A 25,770-nucleotide genomic window follows, 5' to 3' on the forward strand; every position below is an offset into this window, starting at 1 on the left:
AACCGATCAGAGGCCAAATTCACATAACACACTCGCGAACAAATTTTTGCGTAAGACAACTTGAACTGCGTAAGTGTATTCATGAAGCGAAAAAGTCGTAAGAGTTGCCTCGTTATCATATCTGCCGCCGCAAAAAAAAAAAAAAAAAAAAAAAAAAAAAAAAGACCGCTGCGGTCGCCAGGTAACACCACAGCAAAGGTGACGGAGCATTGATATTTTCGGTGTAGCACAAAATGCCGCGGATAAGTCTATTCAAAACACCAATATTGTCGCAATAAGAACGTGGCCTACGAGGAATTTCCAAGATATGGCCAGTCTTCGGACCGCTCTTACTAGCCACACAGCGAACACGAAGTATAGGGCTGCTGGCGTGAAGCGGTAACGGAGTCGTCGGCAGTGCATTTGATGAACTAAAGTGAAAATGGGTATACATACATATACGTGGGTATTTTTCACATGGTAGGATAATTCTGAAGCTTTTGTGAGAGGGTTTGTGCTATGACGCGGGTTTGATGCACGATGAATTAAGCATGTTCTTGTGTCAGGCGATAAAGTTCGCATCAGTCGATTCAAAACGCCAAAATTGTCGCAGCAACTGCGTACCTGGGAGAAATCTTCGGACAGGTCCTGACCGCTTTTACAAGCGACATGGCGGTGTTGAATCTATAGGGCTTGTGCAGAATGAACGCACAACCGAGTCTTTGGCAACATATTTGATGAACTAAAAGGAAATATGAGCAATGGGGTGGCATTGCTTACGCGGCAGAACGCTTTCCAAATCCTTATCGGGCACTTTGAGTCATCACGTACGGCCAGTTATTCCTCTTTTCCGACGTAAAGGAAGCCAGGCACTCACTTTCTTGATTTCCAATATTGCAGACTGTGTCCCGTTTCCAGTTATTTTGAATACGTTGTTGTGAGCTGTGAATTATTTTAGGACATTGCGTATTCATTTTTGTTTACACAACGAGCACACTTCATACTATGTTTTTTTAATTGTGAAGTCTCAGTGTTCGTGCTATTTGAAGAGGAGCTTTGAAAAAAAGAACCAACAGCACGGTGCTTTACGCGTATGTAGTTAGACAACAACTTGCTGGGTGGTTTCACACATCTTCAACAAATGATAAGACCACGGGCGGTGCAAAATAAAGGCGAATTACCTTCTTCTGCTGAATACGAAGATGACCACGGCTACAATTAAATGAGCATACTGCAGTTTCATGCTTGTCACTGGTTCGCACTGTATGCGGAAAAACACAAATGGATGCAATGGCGCTAAGTGTTTCCAAATGTGATTTATATACTCTAGTGAACGCCTATTGGGACATTTGAATTAGATCGACCACTCGTTCAGCATTACATTGTTGACACAATGTTTGAGTGCAATTTTATGAGAAACCTTCACGTTAAAACAAATTGCTCTGAGTCTTCGATGCCTCTAGGCTATATACCTTTAGAAATTTCGCAATGTAGAGATAAAATTACTTGGTCTTGAATATATATGAGAGTAAATATTGCTGTATTTTCGCTATACACGCCTACAAACCAGTAGCGCACCGTACATCCACAACTGTGCTTTATAAAAAAAAGAAAAACAAGGACAGGGCGCGACGTTTTTTCAAGCTCAGCAGCTCGATTTCACAATTCCAACAGGAACAATTTATTTTATTGGTGATGAAAATATTTGACTCGATATGTTGCTTCTTAGTAGCTTCAGCAGTGAAAATATTGGATTGCTCTGACTGTTGAGAACTTTTACAGCAATGTGACATGGGCGAGGTATCTTTTTCTCGCAGACGGCGGGGCAAGTAGACGGCGGCCATGACAGCAGGTATTAGGAGCATTGGATTGATTGACAAGGGTAGCTCTCGACAGCCGGTTTGCATTGAACGCCAGCAAAATGACGTCACTAATTTATTTCACTGCGTATTCTCTGATGATCGCGGTACCATTTCCTCCTCGCACTTCAGAGACCATTGCTGGTGCTTCCTAATATGTTGTAAGTTATTTCTTACGCACCCAGCCAGCCAAATGTTTCGCCGTGGCTGTGGCGCCACGTGATTTCCACCACATTTCAACCTCATTTTAAGCATGAACCAACTGGCCCAACATCGCATTCTGCTGATTTCCACAGCGACCTATTCATTTGACTGCCTTTTAAAAATTTAGCAATGATCTCTTCCGGTGCTTTGCATAACTATTAGGAAGTTTAATGAGTGTGCCATTTGTTGAATTTTGGCCATCTAACATCCTCAAAGTGAGCCAAGAGCAGGATCGCTTAATCTCTGTTCTGTGAGCACTTCGGTAGGGGGCTGCTGTTCCTTCGTCGTTTCGTTTCATTTTGCGAAAGCATTGCCGCTGCAGTGTTGTTTTCGGCCGGCCCACAACAAACAGCTTTCTTCCTTGCCTTTCCTGTCCTCTCTTCTTTTTTTGTGCGTGTCTGTGCATGCGTGCATGTGTGTGCGTACGTACGTGCGCCCCCGAGCTTTGCAACGTGCTTAAGTGAATAGCCTAAACGGCCATGCCGTATATCATGGCCAAACTGTACAAGTGAGCACCTATTTGTCGCGTGGCTGCTTATAATGGTGCTCATATTCCGTAAGCCGCAAGCCGCTTACGATACCTTATTCAGATCCGTGTCTTTAATTAATGTATGTTCTCACTCATACAACTTGCGTTTGTACGCTTTCGAAGGACTTGCTGTTTTCGTGCATGTGGAACACGTTTGATGCCAGGACCCATCACTGACCCTGATATTATTATATTCACGTGGTCTGTTGGCAACTTGCTAAAGCATATGTGTCAGCGAAATATTTGAGCAAGTGTGGAAGAAAGCACATAACACGCATAGAACAGACTCCAAAATAGAATGACGGGTTCAGAATACTCTAACCAGGGGCACACCATTTTAATTATCATAGTTGGCAAGTTTTTCAGATAAAGGTTACGCTCAAGCGACGTGTTTTCTTTTTCGTGTGAATTTTGGCTTTTTCGAGCCAAACGCACTGCGCGTCTTGAAGATCTGCTAACCATCCACATGGGAGCCGCGCATGCGCTGTCGACACCAGGACAGCACGACGGCGACCATCCCAACGGCGCGAACGCACCTCAAGTGTCCGTATAATTGCTATTGCGGTAAAACAGCGCATTTTAATTCCAAGCACTGTGCCCGGGCCACGCGTCAAAAGGAGCTCTTCAAGACTCATTAATTAATTAGCCAGGGAAGAAACATCAACGCTGAAATGATTTTGATAATTGTGTGCATGTGTTTTCGTCTCTCCAGTTTGCGCCTGAAAGGTGTTGTCGAATAACTATAATTCCAAAATCACAGTAGGTATAGGGACAGACCCATTCAGATATTTATAAAAGCACGCACGAAAACGCTATAGGAATGATGGGTATATCCTCTTATTGAGCCTTTTTTTTTTTTGTCGTACCTTTTTTGACATGACAGTGTTTTGCTGTAGCCACACATTTCTCGAAACCACTATGCAAACGATTTCCTGGTGTGGACCTCTTGGTTCTGAACAAAACAATTTTTTGCTGCTTTCGTCCACCCTGCCATTTCTCTCTCTGAGCATTTCTCTCTTAGCATGGCCGTGCTTTTCGGCGCTATATCAGACGTCCACAAAAAGGAAGCCGCCAAAGAGCGCACAGCACTGATTGACAGTCAGAGCATAGCCTCAGCTACGGGGATTAGGGGGCGAATTCATAAAAACGTTCTTACGCTAAGATTGTCCGTAGAAGCAGGTGTCAGCCAATCGTGGTGTTGGACATATCATTAGCGAAGCACTTATGAACGAAACGATTTATGAATTCGGCCCCTGATGCACTGTCATGACGGTGGCTGTTAAACTACGCTTCGCCCTTTTCTTGTCGTTTAATCCGAAATTTAGTTTCCTTCTCGCTCTCGTATGACGCTACTAGCGAAATACACCGTCACAGCGGTTGCGCTCCAACGTAGTGCAAAAACTTGTTTTGCAGCATATAACGCGATACCATCATTTGTGATGAATTAACTAGACCACCACAATATGTATGAAATTGCCTTGGCAATTTCCATGTAACTGATAATTTGTTAACTTAATGAAACTGCGCAGTGGTTTGTGAGTAACGCCGTAGTGAAGGACTCCAGAATAATGTTGATCGCCTAGATATTTTAAAGGGGCCCTGAAACACAATTCTAACTAATCTAGAATGGCTTCACTGTTAGAGGAAGTCGTTTCACGGATTTTCTGCCACAAAAATGTTTCAAATCTTCCAAGTATTACCGGTTAGACGTAGTTATCGCACCGATGAGCGGCTTTCTCTCTGATTTCATCTCCACTAGCGCGGTGGAAGCTACACAATGGAGATGGCAATGAGGAAAGGCTCTGCCCATACCGCCCCCATTGCAATGCGGCCGCAGCGGCCCGAATCGAACCCGGGACCTCGTGCTCAGCAGCGCAACGCCATATAGTCATTGAGCCACCGCATTGGAAATGAACCACCTTTCCATTGACATATCGACCGTTGAAGATAACCAGTTTTGGTGTCCCATCCACCGTTAGCCAAGCTGTTCAACGAAAAAAAAAACAAGATTTAAATAAAGACGATGCAAGATATAATTATAGAACCTACGGTATTCCGTCGTCAAGGTGGAACGACCGAACACTGTGGGTCTTGAGATCGTATCTTGCACAGTGTTCATTAATTGGTCATCTTCAGTGGTTGCTGTTAACCGTGGAATAGTGCACAATTTTGTGTTCAAGCATAATAATTTTTGCGAATGTTTACCGCACTTTTGTTCCTGTCATGTTTTCACCGTGAAAAACTAGTTCCCTCTGCGATATCATTGACCCTGAAAGCGAAACGAAATTAACTTCTCTAACCTCGATGGTGCTCTTTTATAGCTCCACCATGCAGCCGATCATCAAACCCGCGACCTAGTATTCACTAGCAAAACGACGTAGCCATCACAGCAACTGCGTCACCGCATTGCGTTGCGACAAGACTATGTACATATTTTAATAAAGAAAACAATGCCAATTTCTTTGTACCCCGCCGCCAGAACCACGACAGCATGCTCGTCGGTCCACGACTACCACGACAGCTGCTTGTTCATGGCACGTCAGTGTGATGATTTAGGTCTTCTTACTGACGTGGAATTAGACTTTCATGACAGTTTTCAATTCAAACAGTTCATTCACCTGAGTGGTCATGAACTCCCTGTCACAAGGCATCTCCTCGTTGTTTTCGACATCGTCTGCGTCGGGCCATGTCGCGAACAATTCGAAAACTGTTCTCATTCCAAAAACATCGGAATGAGAACAGCGTCCATAAGCCCCACATCACTTTCTCTCGGTCGCCACTGTCGTGATCGCGGGCGCCGTCAGAAGCGAGAGCAGATGTGCGTAGCCGCCCTCGTCTGATGAAGTCCTGTTTTCATGATCCATGACGTTTGCTGTGATCATTCTCTTCCTAGCAGAATCGGCGATCACGTGTGCAGCTGCAGAATGCATGAGCCGTTCAGTTAACCTACGCAGAAGCTACACAGAAGCATCGGAAGCATTAGAAGCATCTATATACGGCAAATATTTGCAACTTTGCAATTTTTCCGAGGGCACGCACTAATAAAAACGTTTTCTCTAAATAAAAAAGCCATTTTTAAAGCCCGCGTAAATGTTCGTAATGCAAACAGTGAGCCGCGGGCAACATTACCGGCGATACCTGTGTACACCCGCAGATCCGACTACAGTCACATATTTGAAGGATTTCTTTATTCGCAAATGCTAGAGACATCTGTAGCGCCTTGCTAGCTATTTCTGTTAAGATAACAAAACAAAAAAATATCGCAGTTTCGCCCGAAAGGCGAAGCATCGATTGCGATAGCACATTAGTAGACAGTTAGACGAAGTAAGGATATTTGTTTTATCGGCCGTATAAACTTGTAAACACTCGCTTACTAACTAAATTAACAATCACGGTGTCACGTGCGCACAGGTAAACATCAACACATCTCATCGCATCAACAAACCGAAGTTTGCTGAGATATTCGCCGTTGATCCTGACTCCTAAGCCTTCCCAGTGTAAAAGCTTTTTACATCGCTTACATTTTACGTGGCTTACATTTATACAATTGCAGCATGCGCCATAAAGTCAATAATTTAAAAATTAGTCAATTTTCTTAGTTGCCATGGTTGATATTGCGATATTCGTGCAGGTGATGTTCGCTCGTTCAGAAATGCACCTGGAAAGGTGAAACAGCGCAGGCTACCGCAAACGACATTTTCATTAACAAAATAAACAGATTGTATATTGCTCTGAAATACACCAATAACTTGCAAGTACAACTTAGTACAAGCATTACTCAAGTGTAATGCTTGAGTAAGCAAAGTAACTAAATCAGTTTGCAGAATTATTTTTTCCTGCGTGGTTATACATTTATCCTTTCGTTTCCTTTTTTTCCAGCTATTATTTGAAGATTAACCGATTCTCTGTAATCATCGCTAGAAAGTGAGGGCATAAATAAAAAAAAACTGTCAGCCCTTCCACTGGGGTGGAGATGGAAGACCAGCGAAGCTGTACTATGGGGGAAATTATGTATTTCGAATTATGACTATTGAGATGTGATGGAGTAATTGGTTATTTGAACTATTAAAGAATGAGAAATATATATGAACCGGTGGTTTTCATTTATTTACTGACCACAGGGACCATGACTTTATGGTCGCTACGGTACACCGCCATAGGGTGTACGGCAAAGGTTGGCACGTTCTTCATAAACACGTCACCAACCCACGCGCGTTTGGAGCGAACGCGGGCAAAACGCCGCCGCCGTCGACAACAGTTCTGCGCGTTGTTTGTGTGACCGCACACAACCGCTGTCAAAACGCTGGCGCGAGCAAGCGCGCCAGCAGCATCGAGCGAAGGTTCATGCGGTCTATCGCTTCAACGGAAACTGATTAGTCTGAACGGCGAAAGCACAGCGCATACAAGGGTAGGAGCCGTGTTGCAGATCGCTTTCAAGATACGGTGCGCGCGACCGCCCGGTGCCCAGAGAGAGTCGGCGGCAGAGGCCGGCAGGACTTGCGCGCATGCGCCGCAGTGGGAGAGCGGGCACGCACACGCACAGTCTAGGGTGCATCGATGCCCTCCTCGCCCACCGCTCCCCTTCCACTTGGAAGTCGCGTTGGCTCTCCGCCGTGCGTTCGCTCCCCGTGAAAGAGCGCGTCCCTCGCCCTCTCGCGCTTTCAATCGCACATACAGCATACGGCCAATGAGAGTTTTTTTTTTTCTATTGTCGGACGCGACCATCGAAGAGTGAGCCCTTAACAGCTTCGCTGTAAAACGTTTCCATCCCTCCCTCACGATATCACAGTATATTATTTTCAAAGCCAGAAATGTAATTCGAACCGGTTCATACGTTGCTTACTCTGTTCAACAAGCATCTGAGTAGGAGCACTGGAGTTGGCGTCGAGCTATAGTCGTAGTTGTCATTGATTCAATCCTGAGATCCTGGAAAAATAGGTCACTGAATGGCTATAACCGCAAATAAGCTCCTTTCACTAAGGAATCTAAAAAAAAACTAGAAAAATGCCAACAAATCTAGAAAGAAAAAACAGCGGATGAATTAAACATCACATAACTCATGTTTCCTCCGAAATAAAAAAGAGTCGCAGTTACGCCCGAAAGGCAAAGCTGATAACGATAGCAAAGTATTCCACAACTACACGAAGTAAGGTTCGTAGTTTCATCGGCTGTACAAATTGCAGTAATCATTAACTTACTAATAAAATTAACAAGCACGGTATCACACGTGCACAGGCAAACACAAACAAGCGAGTGTTCGAGGTCATTCGATGACCTCGAACACTCGCTGTCACAACGCTGGCATGATGAAGAATGCGGACTTCGTGGAGTGATGCCTTCGAACTGCCTCTCGCTTCAACGCGCGTCCGACACTTCAGATTACGCGACCTCCAACACTAGGCGCGCGGGATGACAGCGCATATGCAGCCACCAGCCATATCGGACCACCGACTCTTTGTACCCGCCGCAGAATACCTGCAAGATACAGTGACACAAGACGGCGACCGTGTTTCAAGTCAATGTCCTCCTTTATTTTTTTTTGTGTGTCTCCTTAATTTGTTTTACTGGCTTTTCATCCCATTACGGGCCGTTTGCATGTAGCAAACGTAAATGTTATTAAAGGACGGGAGAAGCTTGCAGCGTATCTTTGCTCGAAGGTGTTGCCATGTATTCTCTTTAACAAAACTAAAAGAAAAAAAATTATTCAATGAAGGTGAAATAATGTATCCTCGATACATGGAATCGTCGCACTCCCTAGCCAGAGACCAGCCAGAGGTTCCAGAGACTTCAACTGCACGAATGTATCAGGCTGCTCTTGTGTGGACATAATGCATATTTTTGCGATAACTTACGGTAATGTGACTACATATGTATACGTAATGCAGAGTTTAACCTCCTCAGAGTATAACCTCCTACCTGTATAACCGGTCGCAATTTCTTATAGTCAATAACATGGTATCAGATGAAATGGAAATTGCTTACGTGTACCTCAAGGACCAATGCCACTTCCTTTATATGCGAACGACATGGTTTCCATTCCTCGCACCGGGAGGCATAGTGCTTTTTTCAGATGACGCAATTTTTTTTTTTCATTTTCTGATCTCGCTCACCTCAGCTGCAACTTTACGGCTTACAAATTTGTCATAATGACCTGATGTTAATCAGCTTCTTCATTTAAATATAAATAAAACAGAATACATAATTTTTTATGCAATGAGCAAACCAAACAACCTGTAGTTTTCAAATCGCCATCCGCGGAACGCGTTTCCGAATGTAAATTCTTAGCACAGTTTCACGAGAACTTTAGATGGTAATCGCACATAAATTACGTCAGACGTAAAGCTTCTCAGTCAACTGGCTTATTAAACATACTTTGGAAGCTGAAATAATTAAAAATTATGGGCTTTTACGTGCCAGAACCACGATCTGATTATGAGACATGCCGTAGAAGGGGACTCCGAAAATTTGGACCACCTGCGGTTCTTTAACGTGCACCTAAATCTAAGTACACGGGTGTTCTCGCATTTCGCCTCCATCGAAATGCGGCCGCTGTAGCCGGGATTCGATCCCGCGACTTCGTGCTTAGCAGCCCAACATCATAGCCACAAAGCAACCACGGCAGGTGAAAGCTGAAATGAAGCGACAGCTTTATTTTAGTACAGTCCACGCATGTTTGAAATACTTTTTACTAGTATGTACGTGTGACGTCGTCATCTAACCTTAATGTCTACATGTTACACCAAAAAAACGCGCTTGGTTCTCTCAGAATCCCACAAAGTACTAACACACATTACCATATTTTAAGCGCCACAGCATATTGTCAATTCAAAAGTTATACAAGCACCGCTTGTCAGAAAGATTTCCGCGAATTAAAAGAAACCCCGAGTGATTTTACTGCACTTACACGCACTACATTAGTTTAGCCACACCAATTCTTTAAGTCAGAAATTAGAACTAATAACGGCTGGCAGTTACTAAAATGGTCAATACCGAATCTGGTGAACATACCGCATTTATGGACTAAACAAATTCTATGTTTCCATTGAGAATGAGTCCAAAATATTTGTTTGAAAGCTATGTCAGCTTCTGCATTCCGACGAAAGTGATCTTTAAACATTTCGCTTGTGTTCTCCTCTTCTCTCCTCGTGTATTACCATACGAATGTACTTCTCAGCACTTGTGTTCATAACGTATGCATGCTCTCTGCCACGCTCTCTTATTTGTTCGAAGCACGGACATGCTGATATTGAGCTGAGTTTATGTTTTGTATGTTGCAGTTTCTGACAGTTACTGTACTGAAAATTCTGTCAGTAACTGACACAGTTGCGTTGTGCGTAGCGGTTCTAATGGTTTATAGTCAGGTGATAGCTCGTGTCACCTTTAGCGAAGGAGCCACGACATTTATGCGGTAGTGATTATAAGATAAATAAATATGCAGATCCAACGCAAGTGTTGGAATCTACGTGATGCGAAGCTTTAGTTAAGCGGTTAATTAAATGCTATACAACTAAATGCGATGCGTAAAGTTGTGTTCATTTTCATCCCATGCAGTGTGTAACCTCATGCAATATGTTGATGGATTGCACAGTTCGCAAGCTACAAACACCAGTTCATGCGGATGGACGGTGCATGACGTCGACGCAGCGATGTTCGCGAGGATTCAGGTGGTGTATGATGTTTGTCGATGGAAGAGTCGTGATGAGAGGTGAATGCACAGAGAGGTACGACACATGTGTAAGTACATTCAAAGGTGCTGTGCTCCTTTGTGTGACAGTGACACCCATTCTCGAAGATTGACCAGGAATGGACACAAGCCCCGTGGCACATATCCAATAGACCAAGAATGTGTAGCCCAAATATCAGCAATTTAAGAAAATCAAGCAGCCACTGAATATCATACGCTATTCCATTAAGAGGTCTGCGTGCTTTAGAGATACCCATTAGCCGACATTATAGCTGCAGGATTTAACGCGAATAATTATTTGCCTCATACCAGTATAGGTACTTTGGGGTTGGTAGGCAACTAGGTAGGTTCTAGTCTCGCTTCGTTTCGGGCCTCTTCAATAAAACAAAACGTTCCAATTGTGGGATCGAACCTCGGTCTCCTAACCCAACAGCTCAATGCTCTTACCATTAAACCACAATCACGTGCATACTGCTCTCATACAAATGCCAACTGGCTCTTTGGCACGATCATCGCGCACAAAACGTCGTGTACCACGTGCTCTTGTAAGTCGAGTTTCCATTAGGCCACAGACGCAGGAACAAAACGCGCGAGTAATAGTCCTGTCTTTCGTCACGTTGCATAGCAACAAGTCGCTTATTTAAACAAGAGCCTGCCAGTTTCTCCTATTCTTCCATTGTGGCAGCTAGCGCTTTGAAACGAAGGTGGTGCTAACACACCCGCCTTCAGGATCGACCCATTTTCCTCGATTCTTTCTTGGGGCAGCTTGCACTTTGAGACACTACATGTGACATTTTACCGCGTTCTTGATCGGCCCTTGTCGTAACGGTACAGCTCGTGACGTTTCTCCGCCGGAATTAAATAATTAGTCGCTATGCCATCGCCGTCGCCTTGCTATTGTCATCACACGCACACGCCAGCGTGAAACACAATTTCTTGCCTTACACAAACACGTCGGCCCATCTATGGTAGCACTTTGCTGAAGAACTCTTAACTATGCTTGATAACCAGTTGCCGGCAACAATGCCTCGCATAACATAAATTCCAACACCCCGTGCGCGGGATCTGCATTATTTTTGTGTCGTGATTTATAGTTTTATTAGGCAAAAAAGAGGTGTGCTCTTGCACGACTTTGTCGGTAAGCGTCGTTGCGGTTACAGTTCGTCAAATCGCTGGAATAGCTTTATTGCTAACGCAAAAGCCTATCGAGCATGGATGACATTGCCCAATTTCTTGCTTCAACCCCTGCTGTCCAGTTCGCTTAAATGTGGCAAAAGATATCTCCAAGAAAGAAAAGAAGGAAGAGCAGCGACATTATAAGACCATATCTTGCAAGCCTCTGAGCCCTTATTCGTCGGTCTCAAAAGTATGGAAATTATTTCGCTACCTGAAGTCATCGACCATTCACTGTCATCCTTCTCGAGAGATAATATTGGCGACAAGTTCACGAAAGAGACTGTGACTAAAGGATTTTGCGCCTTAATAGCATGACCGGCCGGATTCAGTATCTTCTGACTTCATTATTTTACAGCGTAAGCTGTTATGGGCTCATTCCAATAGCGGTTTCGGTTCGCGATGGTGTCCGCCGCCGCCGCCGCCAAGGTCTATCCAAATGGTCGCGAAGCTTCGGGCAAAAAGCGGTTTAGAACGAATTGTCACCGACATCAGCAAGGGTGGTTATGGGAGTAGCGATTACAGCGCGACTATGTTTGGAGGGAACAAGCATTGGGATAGAAAAAATCGTTTTTTCATTAAAACGAGGCACAGTTTGATTCATTCAACGAAAATAAAATTCCTACTCAATTTCATATACGCATGGCTAAAAAATAAAAACTCTATTTTACTTGATCATTATCAATAAATACCTTTTTCCAGCGCCCAACGTAGGAGCACCCACCGATACCGGCGGGCGTTGACGCCGCTATCACTTGCAATGCAATTGAAGTGGACAGAAAGGCACGCGCGTAAAGTTCACGCCCCCCTCACAAGTTGTGTTGCTTTGCTTGTCGACGTTTGTCTGAATTTGGTGACGCGGGTAGTTTCATTGTTTCTTACCTGTTTAGTCAAAAGTAGTGAGTTGCGACCGCCAAATAGTTGTTTACTTTAGTTGTTTTCGTGGGACAGCACTGGTCGACGGGCTTGGCGTCCGACGAAAGGACGAGCACTCTACGCCCAAAGCGTTCGTCGGCCTTCAAAGAAAGCATGTTCCGTGCAGCGATGCGATTTCGACACCCGTACGGCTGAACTTTGTCCTGCATTGCTTTCCGCGCTGAAAGCTCGAAACGCCCATCAAGTCGAATGACGGGGCATTTGAACACGATATACAGCTCTAATGGCAGGCCTTCGAAAACAAATTTCGCGCCTTTGAGAGGAAAATTACGTCACTTCTATTTTTAACGGATATCATGTCAAATTATTTTTTTCCTCCGCCGGAAGTGTTCCCTCCTCACATAGATGGCGCTAAGCCCCATGAACCGCAGATGAACCGCCATGTTTTGAACGTATGGGCTTCTATGGAAGCTTCGCTAGCAGGTATATTTACCTTGCCGCCGCCACGTAACCGCTATCGCCGGAAATGCGAAAAGAGTACCCGCTTCCCGCCGAGATCGAACACGCGCCAGCTGCGTGGGAGCCAGATACTCTACCACTGAGCCAAGCAAGCTTTTTTATTTATACAACCAACATAGCAAGTACCAAGCACTGAAGCTTTTTTCACACGTTTCCTAAACACCGAGAGAGGGAATCACACATCTACATAAAGACCAGTCTTTGCTGCAGGCGCTTCTGCCACACCTGCCATGTCTTGCTAAACTCATCTTCACCGTCAAGCAGTGAACTTGTGTATGCAAAAGCACCACAAAAGTGGGTCCACGTCGGTTTCGTGTTTTCTAGAGCTAGCATGTAGTAAGTTCGTGATCTCCAAATTGCATACAAACCTAGTAATATCAGGGTTTCAACAGAGCTATCATGTTTATGGTGTTCAACTCTGAAAAACTTTACGTCTTCCCAATTTGGGTATATCTGTACATTAAACACAATTCGTATATTGTGCCAAAATTGTGCTGCAATTGTACAAAACAAAAAGACGTGTTGCAATAATTCTGGATAGGCGCAGAGTGCCCAGTCCGTTGACCACGGCACAAAAAACCCTTATTACTTAACCATGTTTTGACGGATAAAACTTAAGCATGTAACTTAACAAACAAATCCTTAATTGCTAAAGCACTTGCTATCGGCCAGCGGAAAATGCCCTATAAATGCTCCCTAGGCAGGCGCGCAGGCGTAGAAGACCCGAGCCTCCGCCATTATGGTGGCGCCATCTAAGTAAGGCGCCTGCAAACGCAGCGTGCGCAGGCGTAGACGGCGAGATGCGATTCAGACGAGGCGTGCAAGCAACGCGATCCCGAGCTACCCGAGCCTCCGCCAGTATGGTGGCGCCATCTAGTTAAGATGCCTGCAAACGCAGCGTGCCCGACATGTAAGTTGCAGTTGTAAGGCTTGATCGGGCTCAGCAGACTGGTGTGCAGAGAGCATTACAAGCCGCAGCTCGCCGTCGACGCCGGGCGGACAGTTCAGATCGTTCTCGTCAAAGCGAGGCGAAGATACTTTGCCGCGAAGACCCTGTTGTGCGTGTTGCCGAAATTGGAGCTACTCTTGAGCCGCTCCACCAGCTTACGCTGTGACTGTGCTGCGTGTGCCGTGCAGGCCTGTGACTTTTTAAAGAGTGCGCCTTGAAGGAAGCTCTGACACTTGGCCTTAATGATGGTCAAATATCCCTCAACACAGCATTTAGTTTGGCTGAATTACAGTCTCTATTGCATGGTGTCCGAAAGGAGAGTTCTGGCCTAGATAGGTATCACCTACACCATGCAAGCGATCTTCGGACCCACAGGGCTTACAGAGCTTCTTGGCATATACTATAACATCTGGGAGAATGCGTCAGTGCGGACCTCCGTGGAAACGTGCCAAGCTTGTCCTAATTCACAAGCCTCGTAAGCCTGCAAATCTGTTCGCGATCTCGACAACATCCCTGCCAGCACTGTGAAAACCCTTGACGCACGACCAAGATAGCAGCCATCGTAGCTTTTCAGTGGCATCCTCGCTGGTGAGTGTCCGAAAAGATTGGGTTTGTGACAAGGTGACACTGATTTCGAAAAAAAAGTGCGACCCGTCCACCGACTTGTCACCGTTGCGTCTGTGTTATACAGGGTCTTCGCCAAGATTTTAAAGCGTGAATGGCCGCAGCCGTGGCCTAGTGGTAGAACGCCCGCCTCAGCTGCGGGAGGCTGTGGGTTCGATTCTCACCGCCGCCGGGCACCCACTGGTTCAAAAGGGTACAAGCGTACCCCGGCCTGGCGTTCGGCTTCCTTCAGGGGTGATACGCTTGGGAAAGGAGCCTGCGCCCTGAATTCCCGTCGAAACCAACGTGAGCACGGAAAAAAAAGTGGTGTCTGGGCCGCTCCCATGGCGGTCATTTCCCATGTGGCGCCCCAAGCACCTGTTGAGGTGGGGGCACCTTCGGGTTGAGGTCAAACACCCCTTTCCAAGCGTTCAGGTCCCATGGGAAATGACCGCCATGGGAGCGGCCCAGACACCACTTTTTTTTTTCCGTGCTCACGTTGGCTTCGACGGGAATTCAGGGCGCAGGCTCCTTTCCCAAGCGTATCACCCCTGAAGGAAGCCGAACGCCAGGCCGGGGTACGCTTGTACCCTTTTGAACCAGTGGGTGCCCAGCGGCGGTGGGAATCGAACCCACAGCCTCCCGAAGCCGAGGCGGGCGTTCTACCACTACGTCACGACTGCGTGAAGCCTGGGCCGAAGCCAATAGCCAACTCACAGAGGTACAGAACGGATTCTACAAGGACCGACGGCTTTAAGACATTCTGTTTGCTCTGACCCAGCCCATGGAAATCACCCGCAGGGGCTGTTACAAAGTACAAAAGCTGCAAGCTATTACAAAGTACAGAACATCTACGCTGCAAGCCTTGGGAGCAGCAAGAACAAATCTGTCGAACTAAGCACACCCGCGAGTGATTAGGCCGAACATAAACGCTCAGATGATGACCGCACCGAGGAACTTTTCTGAGTTAGAAACATGACAAGCCGCTCCTTCAAACTTTTTACCGAATAAATAATGAAGAGCAAAACACACTGATCGTGATTTAATTCATAAGCGGAAAGTTTCGACAGCTTGGAATACATTTCTAGCGCTGCTTTTAGCACAAACACCGTATACGCTGCTCGCGCCGTTTGGAGAAGGCGTAATGAGCACCGAAATCACTTACATGTACCTCTGAAGCTGTGGCCAAAGCTTCGTGTCATCCCCCCAGACACCGTCAACGATTTTCACCGAAACAGAGCTTTGCTGAGCCGCAGCGGCGTCGTACAGAGCCATTGTAAGCACGGAGGCAGCTGAGGCAAGCAATGAACGCGTCATCACGGGAACAAAAATGGCGGCGCCCATGGGTTCGCCGGGAAAAGGGTCTACGCAGTCATTCTACGATTGTGTGAGCCAAATTGAGACACGAATTAGCATTCTTTCAGGATTTCACCTACTTTGCAGTATGATGTCCGTATGTAACCTCTTTCAAGTACCCTGTGACCCAAGTTGTTACTCGATTGGACAACTAGGTATTTGCTTGCTGGTGTCTTTCCGAGCATACAACATGAACCACTGGTTGTATGCCCGAACAGACTTCATCACCGCGTATGTGATATTGGTATGTGTCCATTCTTGGCCAATCCCCCAGAATAGATGTGCCAAGGTGACACAAAGGGTATGTTGCCTTAAATGCATATATTACAGTGACACCACCCCATCCACGTCGAGCGTGACTAGATGGCGTAGCGTGTCAGAGGGAAGTGCGAGAAGGAACCCGGCTGCAGTACACGCCTGATGCATGACGTCACTCCACGTGCCTGGTTCACTTTTGTGCTTCAATGCATAAAACGACGTTTTTTTTTTAAGAAATTAACTAGAATGCCAATGCATTTCTCAGCAAAGTTCGGGAATTAATATCTCGAAACTGGTGTCATCCTGAGAATTCGTTCCAAGTAGATCGCCTTGCGAACTCCATGGATAGAATTTGTAAATTGCAATATGTGCCATAAGGTAATTAGTTAAAAACTTGATTAGTTCAGCTTTGTTAATTAGTCGATTATGCATTTCAATTTTTGTGCAAGTAATGTCCGCCTTTTCGAGTAGACCAGTTCATGAACTATAATTGTGCTATCTGCCACAAGCAACCTTCAACAATGTTTTAAGTGTTCGTTGAAACACCCTGTATATCGCGCCTGTTACAAAGGTATACAGCCATAAGTTCAGTTCACTTCGGTTTGAGTTTGTTGTTGGTTTTCGAAGGACCGAGCTCTCACTACTCGACTTTCTCAGGACGACATTCTTGTTCCAGAATGCCAAGATGCGCCTTGTGTTCTGCATGCTTTTAAAGATATCGGGAGCATGCGAATAAATTTGTATATTTGATGTCATTGCGCAGGAACGTGCGTTTAACGCTGAAAATCGTAGGAAAAAAATATTTTGCGCTTACCGCTGCTCTGTTCTCGCTCAAGTTTCACATAAAGATCGCATTTTATGGGCTGTATCATTCAGTGTAATACTTATCACAATTACTAACCTGGGACCGAATTCACAAACACTTCTTACGCTAGAATATTTCGTAAGAGTGAATTTTAGCCATTCCAGATGCCAGACATATCATTAGCGAAAACGGCCAGCCAATAGCAAACCGACCTTACGAAAGAAACGCTTTGTGAATCCGGCCCCTGGATTTTAAGAAAATATAGCGAAGTTGCATTCGTCTAAGGGGGAGCTAGCTGCTGCCAAAGCTGTGCTAGTATAAACCTGTGTCACCGCCTGCCGGCCGCTGTGGAAATCAGCGGTTCCGGGAGTGTTGCCGTGTAGCCCGCTACATTGGAACACTACGGAAACCTTTCTAAAACGGCTGCATTCAGCTCACTGCCGAAGTCGTATTGCTGAAGAGGCCTTAGATGTGTTCTTCATCCTACCGGACAACTTGGAAAGCGATGTGTCTATAGTGACTGGGGTGACGATATTGCACTACTGTCAACCTCGGCTTTAGCTCCAGTTGAATATCCGGCAGGGGCGTAGCCAGGGGGGGGGGGGGGTTCAACCCCCCCCCGCAATTTTTTGCGCAACCCCCCCCCCCCTCCCACTTACCCACCCTTTTTTCTCGTCGCTTCGCGCTGACATAATTCAAGAAACCGGTGCTACTATCACAATTTCATTCCTGGGCGCTTCCGTTTGGGTTGGTAATTTACAGCGAATCATGTCTGCGTATGGAAAAAAACTGTCACGGTGTTTGTCAAGGCTTTGACACTCTGTGAGGTTTTGGGCGAGAATGTGGCGGCCGCATTCTGCAGCAACAAATGCGGCAGCCGCATTTTAGATGAAGGCGAAAATGCTCGAGGCCCGTTTAGATTTAGGTGCACGTTAAAGACCCCAGGTGGTCTAAATTTCCGGTATACATTTCCGCCGCTACCCTACAGGTGCCAGTTAGGCCGTCGCTCAGGATTTTAGGTTACGTTCACACTTGGTCTCGAAGCTGGAGGAAGCGGCAAAATCTTGCAAAAATCCGCCCGCCTGGGCGGCAAAACAGGCAGAAAAACATGCGGCGAGCCAAATCGGTCTCGAACCGATTTTGTCGCCATGGCGAAGCGGAAACGCGGCGTAAAGTCGTTTTGCTCGACCAGAAGCTACATTAGCATGTAAACATCCGGTCGTAAAATTGAACATGGCACCAAAAGTGTAGGCTGCAATGCTGATCGACGCGATCAAGAACCAAGAACCCCCCCTTGCTCTACGACAAGAGTGGCACTAAAACGTACTGTCAGCAATACTCGCGATAGTATGTCGCGCGACCGGAGGTGCGGCAACGAAGCCTTGGCGTGACCCAACTTCTCGCACTTTTGCAAAGCCAGGCAAACCCATCACCGCCGTTTCCGAGGTGTCCGCGTCTTCCGTTTATTCATTGTCCATTTCTAGAAAACAAGTACGTAGAAGTATAAAAGCCATTTCTTCTTCCACTTCCATGGCAGACAATAGTTAGGCAGATTCCTCGTTGGCGCTCCATAATCCTCCTCGCACGTGCACGGTATGTTGCAGAAGTCGCGGGGTGATTTTCTCGTCGCGACGATAGATTGGGAGCGTAGGTCTAACGTAGGACGCGCAGGCTTCGGCGAGCCCCAACACAAGGGCCAGCCCGGGTTTTAGCTTTGCTGTTCCCAGTTGCCGCTTTGGTGTCCTGGAGGCGCCGACAATAATACGAAATGATAAAATGTTATTACAACTCCTAAATAAAATCCATTAAAGAAATATAATCACGCCTAAGCACCAACCTGTGACTCAGCGCTGCCGCGCCCGTGTGAGGAGAATTACAGAACGCCAACGGGGAATTTACCGAAGGTCGCAGATGACACGCGAAGTTGCGCAAGATAATCACTTTTGATGACGGGTGGGTCAAAGAATGAACATACCGCTCGAATAATGCGATAATGAGCGCCACCACGCCGACAAACGTAAGCAGACTAGATGGATGTGGACGAAAGCGGCAGCGGCGGCCGCGGCGGTAGCAAAACAAATGTGAAGAACTTGGACATGCGTGGAAAAAATTTTCCGGCCGCTTTGGCCTTCCCGCCCGCTTGCCGCTTCCCAAGTGTGAACGTAGCCTTAGTCTGCGCTCGAAACGTCTCTTGTATGCGATTGCGCCCCTACGGAAGGATGGTAGTTACTGTTGTGTTGTTGAATCCCAAACCAGCAATTACGGAAGGCTGGTAGTTGCTGTTGTGTTGTGGAATCCCAAACCAGCAATGTACACACGAAGGGGTTGATGCCAGCAGTTAAATTCCACTGACTCGCAACAGAATGCACGAAACAGACAGCCGACAAGCATGGATTACTGCTGTGTGCAGTACAGCGTAAGTAAACTCTTGTTGCAGGCGCCGACAGTTCTCGTCGGAGTTCACGCGTCCAGAGAAATTGATTATGTGCACTATGCACTGAACAAAACCGGAGTTCATTCCTGCATCACTAGTACACCAATCAGCCGAGATTCTGTGAGGTACAAGGCCGCTTCCTGTTTGCACCGGCGTAAGTGAAGCAGAAATGAGTTGCACGCACTACTTAAAATGCGTACATATGCCATATCTATGCTGTGCGGTGAAATATTCTGTACAATTCTGAATCTGTTGACGTGAAGGCAAATGACGGCTGCACGCTCGCACACAGCGGAAGACAGAGCGGTCCATGCACTTGCCGCAGGAAATGCAACCCTCTCGTATGAGGGAGCAGGGCGACGAAAGCTTCGAAAATAAAAAAAAGCCTTACGCGTTTTTGCGCGTATTTAAGTTTTCTAGCGCAAAGACGCAGCGAACAAGCTATTGCATGGGAGTAGGTATATAGCCTGGTCACACGTGCGTTTTCACGTGTATAGCCGTCCTTGACTTGTGAAACGCACTTCGCCCCGACGAGGACGACGCCATCTATACGCTTAACGGAGATTAACAATTAATGATGTCTTCTCCGATCGGGCGGGTCGTCTCAATGATGCGTTTTCGAAGACCGGTCCATTCATTGGCGCGATGAGAGACCGTTGCTCCAAACGCCCACTCTACCTGTCGGACTTACTGTATTGTACTCGGCTTACTTTACGTTTTACTTAATTTCTTCACAAGCGCACGCGAGGGAGGGGGGAGTCTCATGTCTTTGATATACATGTATAAAGTCTGCTTAAACTACCGATATTGTGATATTTATTATCGAACACGTCACATAGAGGAAAGCAGACGCTTGCCCTCCCCCCCCCCCCCCCCCACTCGGGCCGGTGAACCCCCCCCCCCCCCCCCGAAAAAAAATTTCTGGCTACGCCCCTGATAGCCGGAAAGTGATGAAAGTGCCGAGCCACTGCGGAAGAAAAAAATCCGAGGACACCTAAGCACTTCTAATGAATTGTGGATGCGAAAGCAATAATGTCCAATTGAACGCCACTGAGCGGTCCTTCGAGTATTGCGCTGCGAGTAATGCACCATAGCGGTGCGTGCTGCCCGAGCCAGCAAGTAGCAGCAGCCTTGCGTTTCCAACGCTGCATGCCGCCGAAGTCCTGCGCGACGAGAAACTCTCGATGAGAAACTCTCCCCTCGCACAACGCCTGGCGCGTTACGCGGCAGCGGGTGTCCCCTTTCACCCGCTCTGTTCCTTCGAGGCGCACTCGAGACGCGGCGTCGCAGCCAATAGCAACTCCGCCGAGGTGCACTCGTGACGTGGCCTCGCAGCCAATGGGAATTCAGGTGCCGTTTCGCTGCTCCAGACGATAGACGCCGGCTTTATCGTTCAATGAGCCATTTGACGCTTTCGCATCAAGAGGAAGAAGGGCGTACGGACGAAATAAGAAACCTAAGAAGGTGCGTGTTCAGCCCATCGAGGACGGCGGTGACAATGAAGACGAAGATGCTTATCCATCAGCGGGATGGGTCGCCGGGCATCCAACTGACGTTCCTCGGAGCATCACAGAAAGGCAGCGTCTTCACAATGACAAGTGGCGGTGGCAGAACGCCGTGCAAGTTGAAACGGGGACGAAACATGGAGTGAAACACATCAGAAGTGAAACTGAAACAGCAGAAGAACTGAAAGCTCGGGCGAGTTGGTGATTATTCATGGTAAAACTGTAGCACGCACAAAAAAGTGAAGGACACAGGGACACAGCGCTTGTTTGTAACCTACCTGTGTCCTTCGTTCTTTGTGCGTGCTACAGTTTTACCATCACTGAAACAGCAAATTTACGTTAAAGAAAAATAAGTTCCTTCTCTTCGACATAGCGATATAGGTGGTGTTCCGTGCGAACATCCCTTTTTTGTTTTATCTGTAGTATTTTTATTTTTGCACAAGCTCTAGTCGTAATTTAATCAATTGCAGTGATACTGCTCTCAAGTCCAGGAATTTCGGACATTGCCCCTTTGGCTATCTGTCAGCCTTCACCGCGGTGCACCAGAGTAACTCAATGGGCAGAATTTTCAGAAAAATTGTAGTTCACAAGGCCGCCCGAATTTCAGCAATTTTCAGTTAGCAACGTCGAGAGGGTACGCACCTTCATTAATATGCGTATTTACGGCACTTATAGTCGTAATGCCCTTGCCACATTATAGCAGAATTTTGGTCAGAATTAAAACGCTGCTATAACGCAGCAGGACAGTTAAATTAGTTAAAAAGATAAATTACTGCTGCAAATACTCATATTATTTTTTTAAATATTATCCAGTGAGTTACGCTGGTGCATTGCGCTTAAGTTCTACAGATGGCCGCAAGGCTAGTGTCCAAAGTACCTGGGTATTTTGGAAGGCACTAGACTATTTAGTACACTCTAGTGCATATAGTCCAGTATAGTATAGTATTTAAACAGTGAGCTTCAGAACCAAAGACGCAGTGTACAATATGCTGAAGCTTTGGGAAGCAGTGAGATTGGCACCTCAGCTAACTATGGCTTCGCTGCTGGTGATGCCTTTACTTGCGAGTGTGCTCTTCGTTTCGCAGGAAGTGCTCGGCTTTCCTCCTTCACCGCGCAAGACAGGTACCTTGAGCATCTCAAGTGTTTGGCAGAGAAGTGGACAACAGCCACCTCCATTGCTCTGTTGGGGCAGTGCATTAGCGCAGATAATCACTCCGACCGACATTGAAAAACAACATTTTTTTAGTTAACTGCCGTAGCTTGAAAAATAAGGTAGATGAGTTTGCTGCTTCGCTTTCCTCTGTCTAACCACACATAGGAATTGGAACCGAATCTTGGCTGCATGAATCTATTGCAAATTTCTAAATCTTTCCGTGTGATTACGATGTTTACCGATGTGACATAAACGCACATGGTGGCGGCGTTTTTGATCTCGTTAATGAATGTCTTCATAGTAGTCAACTGCCTACAACTCTACATTATTCTGAAACTGTCTGGTGCAAAGTTAAATTTAACAATGGCAGCTGCTGCGCTATTCGATCATTTTATCGACCATCATAACTACGGCCGAGCAGTGGGAGACTTTGCTGCTCAGCTTGGACCCAGAAGAGCAGCTCTGGGCCAGTCGGGATGGCCGAAGACGCCGCCAGAAAGCAAGGGCTGGCCGCCGTCTGAGGAAGGGGAGGCCTGGGGGGTTAGTCTCCCAAGCCCCGCCGCCTCCAGACCCCATCATGGACACAACAAAATTTTATCTGTCTCTCGAAGTTCTACTAATCCGGAATCATTTAACGAGTTGTCAAGTTTCTTAACTACCCTAAATTGTGACTATATTCGTGCTGGAGACTTGAATATTTTAACGACAGAAAGCTGAGCTAGATGGTAACAATTCAAAATGCAAAAAGGTAAGGCGTGCAGACACGGACACAAGAGGAGAGAAGAGGACACAAGAGGAGAGCACAACAGGGCGTTCGTGTTGTCCACTTCTCTCCTCTTGTGTCCGTGTCTGCACGCCTTACCTTTTTGCATTATGGACTTTAATATGCCTGCCGTTCACTGGGTAAATAGACAACCTGTGCTAGCTGTCAGACACGGCCTCCCTATATTTATTGTTTTCTGAATTTATTGCAACTAATGACTTGACCCAATTTGTGTTTGAGGGCACAAGACGAGACCGCTCCTCCGCTACCCTTTTGGATTGGTTTTCCTCTAAATCTGAGTCTTCGATCCAAAAAAATTTGGAGGACGCTTAATCTTCGCCTTTAGGAGTGGAACGCTATAGCATTTAAAGATCCCCGACTGTTTCTCATGCTTCCTGGCAACTGCAGCTTATGTAACCGTAATGTTTACCGGGAAACGCTGGTGGTGAAGGCTATGCACGAAGGTGAGCTTTCTGGTAGAATCGCGGCCTCTTGCGTGGGCGGATCCCTGAGGTAGTGCACAGTCGTGCCAAGAAAAAGTTACGCCATTTTCTAAAAGGCATGCGCTGTCGGTGTTTTGCTTCATGACATTTGTTTGTGGGCCGTCATTCCCAAAATTCCGAGGAATAACTTTGTCAAGAATGTAAGACAAGGTATGAGCAACTTTAGTGATAGAAAGGTGTGTCAATATAACCCCCACATACCGTATGTCATATAGCAAGGCGTGGTATATAGATATAACTAAATATATACTGAAATTTTCGCTCACGGAACGCCGACGTCAGACGCCGACACCAGATTTTCTCCAACACGGGGCCCTTAACGCGTTAATACAGGCGTCCTCCCCGGTATCAGTGATCATGATTGCGCTGTGGCCACTTGCTTTAGCAAGCATCATATGAAGATATTATTTTATGACCGAGGTGACTATGAGTCTCTGTCACGCGAACTTTCTCGTTTCTACCCAAATTTTTGTTAAGTCACCCAGTCACTGGACATAGAAATAGCTTGGATTATTTTCAAAGACAAACTAATGGCTTTAATAGAAAAAAACTTTTAACAAGTAAACGCCGGAATGACAAAGCCTGGATAAATAAATTCGAGCAATAATGAAAAAGAAACACCGCCTGTATGCTGCATATTTAAGAAATCACAAGCCGTGTGTTTTCCAAGAAATGCGCCGCATAAGCTACAACATTAAGCAAGAGATCAAAGTAAACAAATAAAATTACATTTCTTCGCTTGATTCAAAACTATGAGAAAACCCTAAAGAATTTTGGAAATTTCTTAAAAATAACAGCAAATATATGACTCATTTATCAGTCGATGATAAAACAGTGTCTGACAATTATGAGAAGGCTTGCTCTCTTAATTCCTATTTTAAATCCATGTTTTCTTCCGCATACACTAGCCCACTTCCTAAACTGCATGCAATAGCCTACGAGAATATGCCCATGATAACTGTCACTTATAATGGTGTTGTGAAGCTGCTTTTTAATCTAAAAAGATCTGCTGGTGGCCATGTAGGTATCCCGTCCCTGGTAATCAAAGCTCGCTCTCATGAAATTGCTGATTTCTTAGTTGTTTTGCCTAATAAATCATTACACAGTTGTTCAATTCCAGCACAATGGAAAGTAGCTGATGTAGTGCCCATTCATAAGAGCGGTCTCAAAAATACAATACAGAACTATAGGCCCATCTCGCTAACACGAGTGTGCTGCGAAATAATATGAACACATCACCTACAGTGCGGGGATGAAACACATTCAAAGCAATAGCTTCTTTCTTTAAATGCCCAACGTGGATTTAGGCCTGGCTTGTCGTGCACGACTCAATTGGTAGAATTCTGCCATGATCTCTTTCACTCTTTCGACTCAGGTTACCAGGTATACTGTGTATTTTTGGAGTTCCAAAGGCCTTTGATATTGTTCCTCATTCCTTGCTGTTACATAAATTAGCGTGTCTCTGCATTCATCCTGCTATAGTCGATTAGATCTGAAATTATTTGACTGGGCGAACGCAGCATGTCTTGATCAAAGGAGCTAAATCAACTGGCGTCACTGTAACTTCTGGCGTGCGCCAAGCGTCTGTTTTGGGCCCGTTGTTATTTTTACTTCATATAAATGATATTTTGCAAGGACCTAAGTGCAAAGTGCGATTGAATGTAGATGACTGGGTAATTTATAGAGGTATACAAAATGATCGTGATCTTAGCTTCCTACAAAGTGATTTAAACGCAATTCAAGGTTGGTGCTCGAAGTTTGGCATGTCTTCAAACAGTGCAAAGTGTCAACTCGTGTTTTTCACCCGTAAGCGCCTCCCTTTGAGATCCGTTTATAATTTCGATGGACTGCCTCTTCAATGGGCTGAACATTATAAATATCTTGGGGTCTACTTTGCAAAAAATTTTACCTGGAATATACATATTGAATACCTCGCCTTAAAGTCATCAAGAATGCTTAACCGCATTAGACGTAATTTTCATAAAGCCCCCAAAAGTGTAAAAGAGCAGCTTTACAACACAAATGTTCGCACAATACTCGAGTACGCTTGCGCGGCTTGGGACCTTCAAACTCCCATCTGATAGACAAACTTGAACGCATTGAAAACCACGCCGCCAGGTTTATTTCCGAAAATTACAACTTCCCCCGCAGCAGTATTGCATTAATTAAAGAAAACCTTGGCTGGCAAACACTATAGCAGAACGCCGCTTAGCAACGAAATTATAATTTTTTTTCCGAATTTATTCTGGTCTCACAGGAATAAACAAGAACTTGTACATTTTCCCGCTCCATTTAATTTCTCTGCAATGTGATTTCTCTGCGGCCTTGAAACACGCCGCGCTGATGTTTCCCGCAAATAATTTTGCCCGCTTACTTCAATGCACTGGAATAAGCTTCCTAAGCATATTGTTCAATGTAAAACGTGCTCTGAGTTTCAGTCGTTTTTATTGTCTAACCTGTCGTAACCGCATATCATTGAGCTTCGTGTGATAAACCATTCTTTTCTTTTCTATGAAGTGAATGCGCCTGTCAGCCTGTTGCTACACTTTTTCTTCTCTCTCTTCTTTTTTTTCTTTTTTTATGTTGCGTTTGTACCTTGCTGTCTGTTTTTTTTTTTT

The 25,770-nt window shown here is 45.8% G+C and overlaps 1 protein-coding gene across 1 annotated transcript in view; it reads right to left on the reverse strand.

Annotated features, from left to right (window-relative positions):
* Nucleotides 1-25,770, reverse strand: part of LOC119436274 (uncharacterized) — a 60,212-nt gene that overhangs the window by 32,143 nt on the left and 2,299 nt on the right. The window lies entirely within an intron of this gene.

The sequence above is a fragment of the Dermacentor silvarum genome, chromosome 1 (genome assembly GCF_013339745.2).
Source record: "Dermacentor silvarum isolate Dsil-2018 chromosome 1, BIME_Dsil_1.4, whole genome shotgun sequence".
Taxonomy (NCBI): domain Eukaryota; kingdom Metazoa; phylum Arthropoda; class Arachnida; order Ixodida; family Ixodidae; genus Dermacentor; species Dermacentor silvarum.